We start from the raw sequence: 15,644 nt of genomic DNA on the forward strand, positions 1-15,644 counted from the left end.
GGCATGTAGAGTTACTTTAAGGTGATCTCATTCTGTGCAGGATTGGATTGCGCCATCTTCTGGTCGACCATCTGTTTCCTTGGTGTGTGGTGGAATTGTTGATCGCATTACAATGCCTTTCTATGTCAAATCTGTTTGGAAAAGGGAATTATCTGACCTTAATTTACCTGTCGACTTGGGAGAAAGTGTGGTCTAACCTCAGTTTAATCTCTAAAAACGTGGCTCATCATCTTATATATTTCAAAGTTATCAGTGGTGGACGAAGTACACAAATCAAATACTTGAGTAAAAGTACAGATACGTATAATAAAATATTACTCCAGTAAAAGTGAAAGTACTCCTTTTTAAATTTTACTTGAGTGAAAGTACAAAAGTACTAAATTTTTTATGTACTTAAGTAAAAAAACCACTGATAGATAGATTTATTTAGCAATTTTATATAGGTGACTTAATTTAATTTTATATTAGCACATATTTTTTATAAACCTATACTGCTCAAAATGCCTTGGATTTTCCCAAAATAACCAATATATGGAGTCAAGATATATTTTGTTGTTGATATGGACTACATTGATAAGAGTGATGTAGTAATGTTCACTGTGAAGCTTACACTGCAATGTACCTGAGAGAAAACAGATTTGACCATCTGATTTTCACCAGTAAGAAAAAGGTATTTTAAAGTTTGTTGTTTTCCAGAACATCACAGTTATATATGACATGAGAATAAGGCCTTTAGTTAGGAAGAACATTTTAAGGAAAATATAATTATGTTTTCATAATGATTTTTTCTTCTCAAACCTTGTCTGTGGTGTAAAAAAAAAAAAAAACCCTGGCTAAATGCCCCCAGAGGGCATCACTTCCCACTTTGATAATTACTCTAGTTACCATGTTCTGAACATCACATCCTGTCTTTTCCCCCCAGATATACAGGTGCTGGTCATATAATTACAATATTATCAAAAAGTTGATTTATTTCACTAATTCCATTCAAAAAGTGAATTATATTCATTGATTACACACAGATTTCTTTTAATTTTGATGATTATAACTGACAACTAAGGAAAATCCCAAATTCAGTATCTCAGAAAATTAGATTACTTAAGACCAATACAAAATAAAGGATTTTTAGAAATCTCGGCCAACTGAAACGTATGAACATGAAAAGTATGAGAATGTTCAGCACTCAATACTTAGTTGGGGCTCCTTTTGCCTGAATTACTGCAGCAATGCGGCGTGGCATGGAGTCGATCAGTCTGTGGCACTGCTCAGGTGTTATGAGAGCCCAGGTTGCTCTGATAGTGGCTTTCAGCTCTTCTGCATTCTTTGTTCTGGCATATTGCATATTCCTCTTTACAATACCCCATAGACTTTCTATGGGGTTAAGGTCAGGCGAGTTTGCTGGCCAATTAAGAACAGGGATACCATGGTCCTTAAACCAGGTACTGGTAGCTTTGGCACTGTGTGCAGGTGCCAAGTCCTGTTGGAAAATGATTTTCTGCATCTCCATAAAGTTTATCAGCAGCAGGAAGCATGAAGTGGTCTAAAACTTCCTGGTATATGGCTACGTTGACCTTGGACCTCAGAAAACACAGTGGACCAACACCAGCAGATGACATGGCACCCCAAACCATCGCTGACTGTGAAAACTTTACACTGGACCTCAAGCAACGTGGATTGTGTGCCTCTCCTCTTTTCCTCCAGACTCTGGGACCCTGATTTCCAAAGGAAATGCTAAATTTACTTTCATCAGAGCACATAACTTTGGACCACTCAGCAGCAGTCCAGTCCTTTTTGAAGCGAGTCGCTTCTGACGCTGTCTGTTGTTCAAGAGTGGCTTGACACAAGGAATGCGACAGCTGAAACCCATGTCTTGCATACGTCTGTGCGTAGTGGTTCTTGAAGCACTGACTCCAGCTGCAGTCCACTCTTTGTGAATCTCCCCCACATTTTTTGAATGGGTTTTGTTTCACAATCCTCTCCAGGGTGCGGTTATCCCTATTGCTTGTACACTTTTTTTCTACCACATCTTTTCCTTCCCTTCGGCTCTCTATTAATGTGCTTGGACACAGAGCTCTGTGAACAGCCAGCCTCTTTTGCAATGACCTTTTGTGTCTTGCCCTCCTTGTGCAAGGTGTCAATGGTGGTCTTTTGGACAACTGTCAAGTCAGCAGTCTTCCCCATGATTGTGTAGCCTACAGAACTAGACTGAGAGACCATTTAAAGGCCTTTGCAGGTGTTTTGAGTTAATTAACTGATTAGAGTGTGGCACCAGGTGTCTTCAATATTGAACCTTTGCACAATATTCAAATTTTCTGAGATGCTGAATTTGGGATTTTCCTTAGATGTCAGTTATAATCATCAAAATTAAAAGAAATAAACATTTGAAATATATCAGTCTGTGTGTAATGAATCAATAATATACAAGTTTCACTTTTTGAATGGAATTAGTGAAATAAAATCAACTTTTTGATGATATTCTAATTATATGACCAGCACCTGTAATCTATCTAGGTCATGGATCCTCACATCTGGACCTCGAGATCCACTTTCCTGCAGAGTTTAGCTCTAACCCTAATCAAACACACCTGAGCATGTTAAAAATTACCTCAACTTATCACCAGCAAGCTTGTTAGCTAGACAGTTAGCATAAGCTAACAATATTTAATATTCAGTATGGTTATGAAGAAACATTTATAGCCTATCTGTCTACTCGGCTAGTTAATCCAAACAATATAAAAATGTATACTGTTGATAAACAATATACAAACAAACATCACACATAGAGTTTTAATAAAACTGTTAACGTTACGGCAGCGGGGAATTTGAACGTGCCTGAGTTATTTTATTTAATCTGAGTAATTTTAAAGTTTCCTTTTTTGACCTAAAACATGACACGGATGTTGATGTGTCTGCATTCAAGCATTTCAGTGGGCTTAAATAGATCACCCTCACCCTCACAAGATCTCCCGGTTGTGAATTCAGTTCACTAGAGACTTGCACTAAACGGTTCATTTGAATCAGTGAGTTGTTGACGAGCTGCAACCTCCCGCTCTCTCTCGTGAAGCCAACACGGAAGTGACTAAAACTTCAATTCATCGACTGGCCGCTTGAGGCTGGCTGCAAAAGGGAGTCAGTCCCATAGTCTCCCCATGTTAAAATGCCCAACTTTACAGCAGAAAAAAACATGTTTACAACCTGGTTCAAAAAATTATTTTGGTCTATATAGCTAATTTTGCCCTTCATGACAACTGTGAGGGAGGTGAATTTTTTAGAACTCATCCATTTAAATTATATTAAGTCTTAAAGTTCTGCATAATTAAGGGCGTGGTCACTTGAGTGACAGGTGGATTGCCGCTGATGACACTGCCGTCGAGTTAGGTGGGCGTGTCTTCAGCAACCCGCTCCCGCCTTTTTGCCCATTTTCGATTATCCGGGAGAGTCACACAGTGACGCGCTGCCAAGATGGCGATGGCCCGCCCTGCACACTTTCGACCTGTCCCAAATGGCACACTTCATGGGGACTTTCGGTCGCGTGGACTTAAATTGAACCCACAACCTTAGGGTTAGGAGTCTTACCACTGGGCCACGACTCCCCCCCTACAAATACATAAAAAGCGTTTAAAAACTACGAACATGGTGGATGCATGCGACCGACGGTTTAGTAGAGAGGTTTAGATAAGGAGGTTTGAGTTACTAATAATCTACATTTAACCTGGTAAAAAAATATTTATTCAATGTTATCTGTGATATATTTCTGTGCCCAAGGATTAATAAACTGTACCCACGAATTTCCAATCTGTGTGCTTAGATGTTGTAAACCCATACCCACAAATTCATAATCCACATGCACGCTTTCGCAATCTGTTCCCTCGGGTTTGTAAACTGTACTCACAGATTCATGCAGCAAGCTCCTAGGTAGCCTATCTGTTAAAAAATCATATTTTATATTATTTTATTGCATATTATTATGTGAAATAGGCCTACAGCAAAGTGTCTTAAGTGATTCTCTATCAATAGTTGTATGAGGTGGAATACAACGATTTAATAAGAAAGATGTGCGTCAAAATCTTCAAGGATTTAAAGCATTTATTGTCATATACCCAGTGAGGAAACAAGTTTCCCTGAGCAATTAAATTCTTACTTTGCTGTCCATTATGAATGCCAAGACAGTGCAAAAACTATACACACACATACACAAACTATACACTATACAAACTATACACACTATTGCCAAGCAGCCAAACATTAATAGAGGAAACAGAGCCACCACAGGTAGTGGAGGGACATAACACACCCCCACAGCAAAATGGTGACTCCAGTCTCCATAATCATAATATAAATAACAAGACACATAATTCCAGACACAAACACCCCACCAATAAAGATGCGTGTGACAATTTCAAAACTAAACTTCTTTTATTTATTTTTTTATTATTATGCAGTTGCGACAATACAGTTACCAAATAACTGTAAACAGAAATACTGGACTAAGGTACTCTAGATAAGGCTTCTGCCAAGATGTTATCAGTACCATGGATATGCTTGACCTCAATGTTAAAAGGTTGTAAGATCAAACTCCAGCGCATCAGACGTTGATTGGCGTTTCTCATGCGACTTAGGAACTTCAGGGGGTCATGATCACTATAAACGATCGTTCTACCTGAAGCACCCAGATATACTTCAAAGTGTTGGACAGCAAGAACAAGGGCAAGCGTCTCCTTTTCAATGGTGGAGTTCCACCGTTGATGTTGATTAAACTTCTTGGAGAAGTAGCAAATGGGGTGATGGACGTTCATCTTGGAGGAGAACAGCGCCAGCACCTTGATTCAACCATTAAAAAAAAAAAAAGCGCCAGCACCTTGATTCAACCATTAAAAAAAAAAGGTGTCGCAAAGTCAGGTGCAGCCAACACAGGAGCTGAAATAAGTAATGCCTTTGCATTTTCAAAGGTGCTCTGACACTGGTCAGACCATTGATATACCACCTTTGGACTAAGTAAATTAGTCAGTGGAGCTACTACAGATGAGAAATTCCTGCAAAACCCACGGTAGTAGCCCACCATACCAAGAAATCTGCATAACTCATGATGATCAGCAGGGGGAGGAAACCTACAAATAACAGACACTTTGGCATCCAAAGCATGCACCTGGCCACCTCCTACTACTTTACCCAAGTAAGTGACTGTTGCTTTACCAATCTCGCATTTAGCCAAATTAATGGTCAAATTGGCTGCAGACAGTCGACAAAATAGCTCTCGAATCTGCTGAACATGTTCTGGCCATGATGCACTATAAAGGACCACATCGTCCAAACAGGCCTCACAGCCAGACATGCCAGACAGCACTGTATTTATTAATCACTGGAATGTTGCGGGAGCATTACCCATTCCAAAAGCCATAACGTGGTAATTCAGGAAGTCGTCAGGGGTAACAAATGCAGATATTTCTCTTGCACGACTGGTGAGGGGAATCTGCCAATAGCCTTTCAGCACGTCAAATTTACTAACAAAAACTGCAAAACCCACCTGATCAATACAATCATCCAATATGCGCAACGGGTAACAATCAGGTCTAGTAACTGCGTTAACACGCCGATAATCAGTACAAAACCGAAGCGTACCATCAGCTCAACTGGAGATGAACCTAGGCAAGCAGAAGCACGCTCAAAATAAGGCTTCAACATATAAATGTGACAAAGACGCTTCTGCTGCCGTCGGTCTGGAGTGGCGATTACATAATCGCGGTCAGAAACTTTATGCACTACCAGATATGGGCCAGTAAAACGAGCTTGTAAAACAGATCCAGGAATGGGAAGTAACATAAGTACTTTATCGCCCACTTCAAAGTGTCGATCTGTGGTCTTACGGTCATACCAGTTTTTCATCTTGTCTTGTGCTCTTTCAATATTTTCATGGGTTAACTCACAGGCTCTGTGTAAACGAGAACGAGAATGTAACACATAGCTCAGAATGTCTTTTGCAGGGAGTTCATTTAAAAATTGATCTTTCAATACAGACAATGGACCTTGTGGAGTATGTGCAAAAACAAGATCAGCGGGACTAAATCCAAGTGACTCCTGTCTCACCTCTCTACAGGCAAACAGCAGCCAGGGAACTGCATCTGCCCAATCCTTACCAGTCTCGAGGCAATATGCACGCAACATGCCCTTCAGCGTTTGATGATACCGTTCCAGTGACCCCTGGCTTTCAGGATGATAGAAACATTATGTTGTATGCTAAGCTGTTTCAAAACACGGGTGAACACACGAGACATGAAATTCGATCCACGATCAGTCTGAATGATTTTTGGCAGACCAAACACAGAGAAAAATTTTAGCAGCTCCTTTAACACCACTTTGGCAGAAATTTTTCGCAGAGGAATGGCCTCCGGAAAACAAGTAGCTACACACATCATTGTTAAAAGATATTGATATCCACTCGTGGAGCGCACAAGTGGACCAACAATATCAAAATGACATGATCAAATGGTGGGGCCAACACAGGAATGGGATATAGAGGAGCAGGAGGGATTTTCTGGTTGGGTTTGCCAACCACCTGACAGATCTTACAGGTTTTACAGAAACAAACTACATCCCGCTTCAACCCTGGCCAGTAAAAATGTTGACTAACACGGTTTAGTGTTTTAGCGACACCCATATGACCAGCTACACAGTCATGAGCTACACTCAAAATTTTATCTCTGTACTCAACGGGCATCACAATCTGATGAACAGAGTTACCATGGTCTGGAACATTGTAAGGCCTCCATTTCCTCATTAAAACACTGTCCTGAAAGAAAAAACATTGTGGTTCTTTATCAATGTTAATATTGATAAAGAACCACAAGAAACAGTCGAGCGACAGATAAGGACAGCAGTTTGTAAGTGTTTTTGCCTCGTTTTCTCATTAGACTGCTGCGTGATCATCATTGCTAGGGAAACTTTGCTTTAATTACTGTGCTACATACACTAATAAATACGTGTGAAGTGGCGTTTGGTTTTGCGTTTACCTATCGCGGGACTGGACAGTTTCGGTCTGCTAAATAGGGAGGCGTGACTATAGCCAGTAAGCCGGTAAGCACTACTTAAAGAGCTGTTTTGTAATCGCTTGTCAGAAGAAACAGTCGAGTGACAGATAAGGACAGCAGTTTGTAAGTGTTTTTGCCTCGTTTTCTCATTAGACTACTGCGTGATCATCATTGCTAGGGAAACTTTGCTTTAATTACAGTGTGTCTTCTATCATATTCAAAAAAAACAAAAAAAAAAAAAAAAAACCCTGGCTACGTATTCTGTACTAGACTAACTGAGACTTGTCATAGCACTTGTATACCGTTGTTGTTCTCTCGTTGATCTGATTTTTTCTACTGTTCTCATTTGTAAGTCGCTTTGGATAAAAGCGTCTGCTAAATGGTTAAATGTAAATGTAAATGTAAACGTAATATCAGGTGAGGCAGAGCGGAATAAAGAGACTAATGACACATCTGCTTTTTGAGCAGCAATCAATTTTGTGCGTGACAAGCACGCAGACTCCGTCATAATTTTATTTATTTTCTTATCAGGCCCAGATAGATCAATGGCCGAAGACTCGGAAGACGTCTCAGACTCAAGATTCACAAAGAAAGAATCGGACAGTTCATATTCAACAGGAGAAATAGAGCGCCCTCCCTCCTCGACATAGCGCGAGTAATCGTGCATGCAGGGAAAACATCTGGATTTTTCTCTACACACTCATGGTCGGCTGATTTGCTAGGTACAGTAACAACTTGAGGGAGAACTTTTGAACTCACTCGGTTCCACACATTACCACCTGCCAAATTATTGCCCAAAATAAAAGACATGCCAGTAATGGGCAGATATTCACGAACACCAACCGCAACGCGGCCAGTGACTACACTAGATTTGAACATGATTTGGTGAAGTGGAACAACAGTAAAGCCCATCTCAAAGCCACGGACTAATACACTGGTGCCATTTTTTGTTGTTTCAGACAAAGGCAAAACTCCTTTCAAAATGAATGATTGTGCAGCACCAGTGTCACGCAAAATGCGTACGGGAATGAGATTATCATCAGACAACGAGACAAAACCACCACTAAGGAAAGGTTCATAGCCAGTCTTCACGTCGCTTGAAAATTCACGACAGGGTGAATCAAAATGTGGAGACGCTTTAATAAACCCAAAGCCTGGCTGTCTACCTCACTTGACGAACACCATCGATCAAACAATGCCTCTTTTTCCCTCGCAAACTCGATATAAGTTTGATGCTCGGTTTTCTCACATCGGCGAAAGTGTTGTCGATAAGCTTCTGGGACTAGTTGGTAACAACAAAGAATAGCAGCCTTAACCACATCGTAGTCTTTACTTTGCTCAAGTGAAAGTGAAGAATACACTTCTTGTGCCCTACCAGTTAAAACTGACTGAATTAACAAAGTCCATACTTCTTTCAGCCAATTTAAAGTTGATGCAACTTTCTCAAAATGCGGAAAATATTTTTCCACGTCTTTCTCAGTGAACGGTGGTACAAGCCTAATGTTTTTACTCATGTCAAAAGACCCAGTGTGACTAAGATCAATATTTTCCTGTCTAGCTCTTAAATCTAAGCGTTTCATTTCCAACTCGTTCTAAGAGACTTTTAAACGCAACGCTTCTCTCTCATTGTCTAACTCTCTCTCCCGAATAGAAAGCTCTTTCAACCGAATAGAATCTCTCATATCAACAGGAGGCAAAACCCTCTTCTCTACCAAAACTGGTAGCAAAACAGTTTTAATGCTGTCTTTGAGTCGTTTTTCGGAAGCAGACAAGTCAATTTCATAATAAATAGCCAATTCCAAAAGTTGTTCTTTTTTTAAGATTATTAATGCCTCTACAGAAGGGTGTTCAGCAAACTCCTGAACTATAGACATGACTAATATAGCAATCCAAAATAAACAAAACAAAATACTACAGGCTGCTACACCACAACATTTTAACATAACACAACCACGCCACAATACTGACAAGCTGAGGAAAAGTTAGACTCACGAATGGGCTAAAACCCCAAAAATCACTGCAACCAACAAAAGTCTAACTCGACCTCCACCTGCTTATACACTACTTGCAGTGCAGTGCACTATTAAATCACTAAAATGACAGAAAAAATTTGCGAGTACCAGAAGACTGGGAGATTCACTGCTACACCCCAACCCCTACTTACCTATCCCAAAGAAAATTAAACTTAGCCTCACTAGTCTTCAGTGGATCCCCTACCCGGTGTACATTAAACGTTAAGGTCGTGAGGACGTAGCAGACCAATTGCACAGTCTACCACAACCCCCGAAACGTACCGACTAAGGATACCACCAAAAATAGTGAAACTAAAATAATAAAGTGGCAGACTCAGTGTCTGCCCGGTGACTGACTTATTGAGGTGCACGCTCCTCTACCCAGAAAAAATGATGGTACTCACCAACAAGTCGCTCACAAAAATATTACTTCCTACCAGATTCAAAACGGACGAGCCCCCAAATGTTATGATCAGGCACACTGGTCACAACATAAAATGACCACAAAGTCAGTTGGACTCATTTATCTAGGGGATTTATTAATCAGTTGAGTAAATTACAAACAAAACAGAAAAATAAGAGAAAGATTATCTACAATGGGACAAAAACAAATGCAGGAAGATCAACAACAAGCGTGGATGCCAGAACTCAAGTCTCTCCCCTCTCCATGGAGTGCCTCCGATTTTAAAGGGTGTCTCTCCGCCCACTCGTTAACGATCACACCTGCACACAATAACACATGAAAACATATTGCCAAGCAGCCAAACATTAATAGAGGAAACAGAGCCACCACAGGTAGTGGAGGGATGTAACACACACATACATACATACAATATAAGAAACATAATAATAAAAACTGCTGCAGTAGTATGAATATAGACTATGAAAATAGAAACAGACTATGTATATCTATATATTCGAGGATAAAGTAGGAATATAGAATGTGAAAAATAGAAATATAGACTATGTATATATCTATATATGCAAATGTACAGTATTAACTTATGTGCAAAAAACAATAGTGCAGTAACGTGCAAATTGAGTGCAACTACGTAATAGCAGCAGTAACAGTAACAGATGTGCAAATTGAGATGAGGCTACATGAGTAATATTAACAAATATACAAAGGTAGTAATAACAGCAATAACATTACAAATGTTCAATGAGATGAAACAATTTGAACCGATTGTTCTCTGAGATAGGTAAGTCCACTAGCTAGCTACCTGTTTAAGAGTCTAATAGCTGAGGGGAAGAAGGAGTTCCTTAATCTGGAAGTCCCGCAATTTACACTCCTATACCTTCGTCCCGAGGGTAGGAGTGTGAACAGTCTGTGTTGGGGGTGGGTGGTGTCTTTAATGATGGATGTAGCTCTTCTGTGGACTCTGCGATAGTAAATGGCCTGCAGAAAGGTGAGTGGAGTCCTGATGGTATTCTCAGCAGTCTTCTCAACTCTCTGCAGACGTTTGCGGTCCCATAGAGTAGTGCTGCAATACCACGCAGTGATGCAGCTGGTCAAGGTGCTCTCAACTACACAGCTGTAGAAATTGTTGAGGATCTTAGGTGACATGCCAAACTTCCTCAGCCACCTCAGGAAGTACAGCCGCTTTTGTGCTTTCTTAACCAGCTGGGTGGTGTTGAGTGTCCAGGTGAGGTCCTCACTGATGTGGACCCCCAGGTATTTAAAGCTGCTCACCCTCTCCACTTCAAGCTCTTGGATAAACAGTGACTGGTGAGTTCTCCTGTTTTTCCTCAAGTCCACTATCATCTCCTTTGTCTTGTACGTGTTGAGGGTAAGATTGTTGTCCTCACACCATGTCACAAGACTGGCCACCTTCCTCCAGTAGTCCGCTTCATCCCCATCAGTGATCCGTCCTATCACTGCGGTGACATCAGCGAACTTCAGTATGATGTTGTCCTTGTGGGAGGCTACACAGTCATGTGTGAACAGTGTGTAGAGGATGGGACTGAAAACACACCCTTGTGGGGTGCCAGTGTTAGTAATGACAGTGTCCGAGGTCCTATTTCCAATCCTAACAGACTGCGGTCTGCCAGTCAGGAAGTCTTGTTTAATTTGTGATAATCTTAGCACTTGATTATTATTGTATTATAAACATGACATTATGACTGACTTTGGAGTAATTTGTTCCTCTTTTGTAAGTCGTTTTGGATAAAAGCTTCTAAATGCATAACCTACAGTCATGGCCAAAAATATTGGCCCCCTTGGTAAATATGATCAAAAAAGGCTGTGAAAGTTCATCTGCATTGTTAATCCTTTTGGTCTTGAAAATATCATTATGAAATAAATGTTTTTCTCTAATACACATTGGCCACAATTAATGGCCCCCTTTTATTCAATACTTTTTGAAACCTCAATTTGCCAGGTTAACGGCTCTAAATTTTCTCCTATAATACCTGATGAGGTTAGAGAACACCTGACAAGAGATCAGAGACCATTCCTTCATCCAGAAACACTCCAGACCTTTAGATTCCCAGCTCCATGTTGGTGCTTCTCCTCTTCAGGTCAGAGGACTGGAATGGCCATAGCAGAAGCTTGGTTTTGAGCTCAGTGATCCATTTCTGTGTCGTTTTTGAGGTTTGTGTTTGGGTTATTGTACGGTTGGAAGATCCAAACATGGCCCATTATAAGATTTCTAACAGAGTCAGTCACTTACAGATTTTTTATCTGTTGGTATTTGATAGAATCCATGATGCCATGCATCTAAAGAAGATGTCCAGGACCTCCAGCAGAAATATAGGCCCACAACATCAAAAATACAGCAGTATATTTCATTGTACACACAGGGTACTTTTGTTTTCTCTGTGTTCACCAAACCCATCTTGAGTGTTTGCTGCTAAAAGGCTAATTTTTTAATTTCATCTGATCATAGAAGCCATTCCCATTTAAAGTTCCAGTCATGTCTGATAACTGAATATGCTTTAGTTTGTTTTTGAATGAGCTAGGATAATTTTTCTTGAAACCCTCCCAAACAACATGGTGATGTAGGTTCTGTTTGACAGGTTTTCTGAACCAGAGACTCAACTATTTTCTGCAATTCTCCAGCTGTTACCCTTGGAGAGTCTTTAGCTACTCAATCTCTCCTTCTCACTGCACATTAGGACGATATAGACACACGTCCTCTTCCAGGCAGTTTTGTAACATTTTCTGTTGGTTGGAAATTCTTAATTATTGCCCTGATGGTGGAAATGGGAATTTTCACTGCTCTAGCTCTTTTCTTAAAGCCACTTCACCAATTTGTGACGCTCAATTATCTCTTGCTGCACATCAGAAATATATTCTTTGGTGGTTTTCTCATTGTGATGGATGATTAAGGGAATTTGGGCTTTGTTTTCCCTCCTCTTTATATTTCTGTGAAACAGGAAGCCAGAGCTGGATGATTTCATGTTTATTATCATGCTGGAGTGCTCAAAATTGTGAATATGAATGGGAATATACTTCAGAGATATTTTACTCATAAGAATTTATAGGGGGGCCAATAATTGTGACCAACGAGTATTTGAGAAAAACATTCATTTCATAATGATATTTCCCCTCCGTTTTAAATTCTTATTATCCAATGAAAGGCTACATTTTTGTGAATTTTTAAAAATAAAAGACCAAAAGGATTAACAATGCAGGTGAATTTTCACAGCTTTTTTTGATCATATTTACCAAGGGGGCCAATATTTCTGGCCACGACTGTAGGTTATGCATTTAGAAGCTTTTATCCAAAACGATTTACAAAAGAGGAACAAATTACTCCAAAGTCAGTCATAATGTCATGTTTATTATACAATAATAATCAAGTGCTAAGATTATCACAAATTAAACAAGACTTCCTGACTGGCAGACCGCAGTCTGTTAGGATTGGAAATAGGACCTCGGACACTGTCATTACAAACACTGGCACCCCACAAGGGTGTGTTCTCAGTCCCATCCCTATCCGATACATGAGGGTGAGTCATTAACGACTCACCCTCATTTCGTTCCAAACCCATAAGACCTCCGTTTATCTTCGGAACACAGTTTAAGATATTTTAGATTTAGTCCGAGAGCTTTCTGACCCTCCATTGAAAATGTATGTACGGTATACTGTCCATGTCCAGAAAGGTAATAAAAACATCATCAAAGTATAGTCCATGTGACATCAGAGGGTCAGTTAGAATTTATTGAAGCATCGAAAATACATTTTGGTATTTTCAACTTTATTCAGCACTGTCTTCTCTTCCGTACCACTCTTCAGACAGTTCACAACACTGCAGTGACGCCGCTGACGTACGACGCTGCTGACATGTTATCTTTGTTATTGGGCGCACCAGAAAATACGTCAGCAGCGTCGTACGTTAGTGGCGTCACTGCAGTGTTGTGAATGGAGGTCTTACGCGTTTGGAACGACATGAGGGTGAGTCATTAATGACATAATTTTAATTTTTGGGTGAACTAACCCTTTAATGTGCCTTAACTTATTTAGATGAAACGATAAAGTTGCTTTTTGGCAATGGCTTCAAACAAAGAGAAATGTACTCTTTTCTTGCTGCTTCTGGATACAACATCAGGTAATCATTAAGCTTAGTTTAGTTGGTAACACTTACTATAAAGCCCATATTTATAACACATTATAAGGGTATTCTTAAGGCATTATAACGAATGCTCAATGCATTATATATATATATATATATATTAAAAAATCTGTAACACTTTCTATGGAGCCCGTATTTATAATACATTATAAAGGCATTCTAAAGGCATTATAATGAATGCATAATGCATTATAAAAAAAAAAAACTTATAATATGTTGTATCATCTCATGAATATTCATAAGAACAGTTTTAATATATTATAATATTTACTTATTTGTGGTTATAGCTTTTAAGAGTATGATGATTTATAACACAATGAACACGTTGCGTCCACTTTTACAATGGATTATATTTCTCATAGTTATAATGTATTATAAGTCTCATTTCTTTCCATCTTTCTTATGCTATTTTACTTAAAGTGGTCAAAGACCATTTATAAGTAGTAGTAGTAATAATAATAATAATAATAACATAATAATAATAATAACATTTTATTTGTCTCTCAAACAGCCATAAGATCAGATATCAGATCCAATGAATGTGTAATATGACACATTTGCTTTGAACTATTTGTATTGTAATATCAGTTTGATTATTTTGATGGTACCCTTTAGACAGCTTTTGATAAGTAACTCTGCAACTACATGTCAGCAAGCGGACATTAGAGTATTAGTATGTCTGCTACTGTAAATATATGCTAACACATTACTTTGATTGTCAACCAACAGATAAACTGACTATAATTGTCTTTGCAAGTACATCAACTTGTCATACCATACTAGATTCTACTATGCTTGAGCATACTAATACTCTAATGAGAGTTAGTTGGCATGTTGTTGCAAAGTCGCTTATAGCTGATTGATTAAGGGGACCATCAAAATAAAATGTAACCATATAAAACATTGCATTTTTTTTTCAGTTGGAGTATTAAGCTCACATCAATTAATTAACATTTGTTCCACAGGAAACACTCAAATAACACTCAACATCTAACCACTCACAAGCTGTAGTAAGATACTGTGCAGATCTTAAATAAACAATGTCAAGATATGATACAGTCCATTATACTGTAAATGAAGTAGATTTAATATGGTGTTCATTGTGTGTTATAAATAAGCATACTCGTAAACTTATAACCACAAATATGCAAGTATTATGATGTATTATAATTGTTGTTATTCATGAGTTGATATAACATATTATAATTTTTTTTATAATGCATTATGCATTCATTATAATGCCTTAAGAATACCCTCATAATGTTTTATAAATAAGGGCTTCATAGAAAGTGTTACTAAAAAATCTTATTATATGTTTCATCTCATAAATAATCATAACAATTATAATACATTATAAAACTTACTTATTTGTGGTTATAACTTTTATGAGTATGGTTATGTATAACACACAATAAACACCATGTTAAAGCCATGTTATTTATAATGGATTATAAGTCTTATATCTTGACATTATTCATTTAAGATCTGTACTGTATTTTACTATCTTATTGATATTACAATAAATATAGTTAAAATCAAATGTGCCATATTACACATTCATCTGATCAGATATCTAATCTTATGGCTGTTTAAGAAAAAATATTTTAATTTTTGTTGTTGTTGTTGTTATTTATAAGTGGTATTTGACTGCTTTAAGTAAAGTAACAAGTTAACAATGGCAAGATATGAGACTAATAATACATTATAACTATGGCAAATATAATCCATTGTACGTTAAGTGGATGCATTGTGTTCACTGTGCATTATAAATCATAATCTTAAAAGCTATGACCACATATAAGTAAATATTATAATGCATTAAAACTGTTGTTATGATTACTCATGAGATGATACGACACATTATAAAGTTTTTTATAATACATAATGCATTCATTATAATGTCATAAGAATACTCTTATAATGTGTTTTAAATACGGGCTTCATAGAAAGTGTTACAGTTAAGTTTAATCGATAATGTATTGCTTCACTGATGTTAAATATACAATATATCCTTATACAAATGAAAAAC

This window comes from Cyprinus carpio, chromosome A11 (genome assembly GCF_018340385.1).
Source record: "Cyprinus carpio isolate SPL01 chromosome A11, ASM1834038v1, whole genome shotgun sequence".
Lineage (NCBI taxonomy): Eukaryota > Metazoa > Chordata > Actinopteri > Cypriniformes > Cyprinidae > Cyprinus > Cyprinus carpio.